Source organism: Sinocyclocheilus rhinocerous, unplaced genomic scaffold (genome assembly GCF_001515625.1).
Source record: "Sinocyclocheilus rhinocerous isolate Xijiao unplaced genomic scaffold, SAMN03320098_v1.1 scaffold1631, whole genome shotgun sequence".
In the NCBI taxonomy this organism is placed as follows: Eukaryota; Metazoa; Chordata; class Actinopteri; order Cypriniformes; family Cyprinidae; genus Sinocyclocheilus; species Sinocyclocheilus rhinocerous.
The window spans coordinates 5,022-7,375 of record NW_015666240.1 but is presented as its reverse complement, the minus strand read 5'-3'; the positions used below and the strand labels follow the sequence as shown (position 1 = coordinate 7,375).

The following is a 2,354-nucleotide window of genomic DNA, read 5'->3' as shown; positions in this document are numbered from 1 at the left end:
CCACGATCATATTTTGCGCATGTTTTGCGCAGCTTGTCGGTGAACAACGGCTTTTCTGCAGAATTCATATAAACCCCCACCCCAATTGTATCACGATTCGTTAAACATTTCAACCAACTTGAATCGACACATATTTTTATAAATTTTCAACCGATAGGCGTGCAACGTTAAATCTCTAATCAACACAGAATCCCAAAACTCCCAATTAGTATAATACAAATAGCCATGTCTCAGTCATAACATAAAATAATCAGCTGGCCATATCGAAATTAATTACAATACCAATGCATCCCAAAAGGTGTGACAGGTCCAAATAAATTGCACAATCTGATTTGTAATTAAGCTAATTAAGTTGAAAAGAAACATGCACAGATAATTATTCTCACCTGCTCAGAGGTCCTCTTCAGTAATTGCAGGTATATCTGCACAAAGGCTCCTGATAGAGCCCTTGTCTCATCCAGTTTCACACACATTGGACAGCCAAATCTGAAACGGAACAGGATGATAATACCTCACTAACGACATACAAACTCTACTGGTTTTAATTCCTGTCATGCCTGATTTAGCCTAATGATAAATAGATCATGTTAATACCTTTAAGGTCCAAAATCTTCCAGCTAACCTGTTATTTTTAAAATTAGAGCATTTCCGGTACTTTGCTGAGCTTTGAAGATGGGCAATATCAGGTGCACAAAGTTGTGGCTGACTCTGTTACATTGCAATGTATAGGCTGTCACTGACAAAGTGGGTAACGGTGAAGGCCGGTCACAGAGGAACGAGGATTATGCCAGAGACAAGACATTCCACCAAGCAGAGGGTTCTGAAAGTAGCAGACTAGACACATTTTATGCTTAGTTAAAGATGCATGCTTTGCCACACTGTCAGCACAACGCTAAGAAGACACGGGAGGAGGGGAATAAGAAACACAGTCGTGCTTAAGTGAGGTGGGGGAATAGGACCCCTGAATTTGCATTTACTCTTTTTTTTTCTGCTGTGTTAAAATAACATCTGATATCACTTTTGACCAGAAAATTATTGTGTCAAATTACACCAATACACTTAAATACTATTAGGAGTCTTGTGTTGAGCAAAACAAGCAAATTAATGTGGCTGGGAGGGCTTTTTTTTCCATTAAACCACACTGTGACTCCACCCATGCTGAAATACAAAGAGCTTTGTTTTCACACTCACAGCTAATTGCTGAAGTTCAAGTTGCACCGCATAATCGACTATAGACTGAAAGTATAGTGCTTCATCTTAGTTTGTTTTAATTGCATTTTAAAGCAAATATAAGCATAAAATGGTCATAGACTAGTCAACTAAGGTGCTGTATTTTTACACCTGTAAACTTAGAATGAGTAATACAGTTTTACATCCAGACATTTAAAAGTTATCTGCAATCCTTTTGGGATTGTCAAGACGTGGAATAAATAACATTTAAGCAACATGTGCTACCACTGAATTGACATAATCTATAGCAGAAGTAAACGGTAGTGCTGTGTTCGATACATCGATCCGACGATGTATCGTCACAGAGATTTGACGATACGAGTATCGATACAGCTAGCCCTGTATCGATACTGCGGCACGTGTGCAGCAGTGGATCGCGCTTAATTTGAATACAAGAACACCGTTTAAAATGGAGTAGAAAAGTGCAAGGTTTCTAAAAAATAATGAATAGAGCATAATATATAGGCTACAACAACAAGGTTTAATCTGGCCGCAGAGGAACACAACCGGGGTTGCCTGATATAAAGAGACGTAATCCCTGAAACAGAGCTTCCCACTTGCGCAATACGGAAATATCTGCTAAGTAGGGTTGTAACTGTATGAGATTTTCACGGTATGATAATAGTCTCAGAAAATATCACAGTTATCACGGTATATATTAAACAATAATTCTTATCAGTAACAATGACTCTTAAAAAAACAAGAACAAGTTATTTGAGTGAACAAATCCTTTATTACAACAAACTTTAAACCATTTTAATGAAAGTATTGAAGTCTCCCTTCTGAATAAATAAATAAATAAATTTAAAAAACAATAAAAAATAAAGCTGTACACCTTATATATACATATCACACTTGAACATTTTAATTAATGTTTTAAAATGTTATCAAATGAAAATTTACAACTCCTTTTATTTTTGGCAAAGTTAAAACATGGACAAACATGATATTCCTTTAAATTCCTTGTTTAAATAAATTATTTTATTATAAAGAATATTATTATTGTTGTTATTATTAGTGGTCGACCGATACTGGTTTTTTGACAGCCGATGCCGATATCTTGGAAAGCAGGGTGGCCGATGGCCGATATAATTTTATTTATTTTATTTAATATTTAAGAAATT

At 35.7% G+C, this 2,354-nt stretch overlaps 1 protein-coding gene across 2 annotated transcripts in view; it reads right to left on the bottom strand.

The window, feature by feature from the left end:
- The window catches only part of LOC107732202 (zinc finger FYVE domain-containing protein 9-like), a 23,667-nt gene extending 23,186 nt beyond the window's left edge, over positions 1-481 (bottom strand). For both annotated transcript variants that reach the window (XM_016543481.1, XM_016543482.1), the window contains exon 1: positions 387-481. The gene's annotated coding sequence lies outside the window, so the exon portion shown is untranslated. The remainder of the gene's footprint in view (positions 1-386) is intronic.
- Between the last annotated feature and the right edge of the window lie 1,873 nt (positions 482-2,354).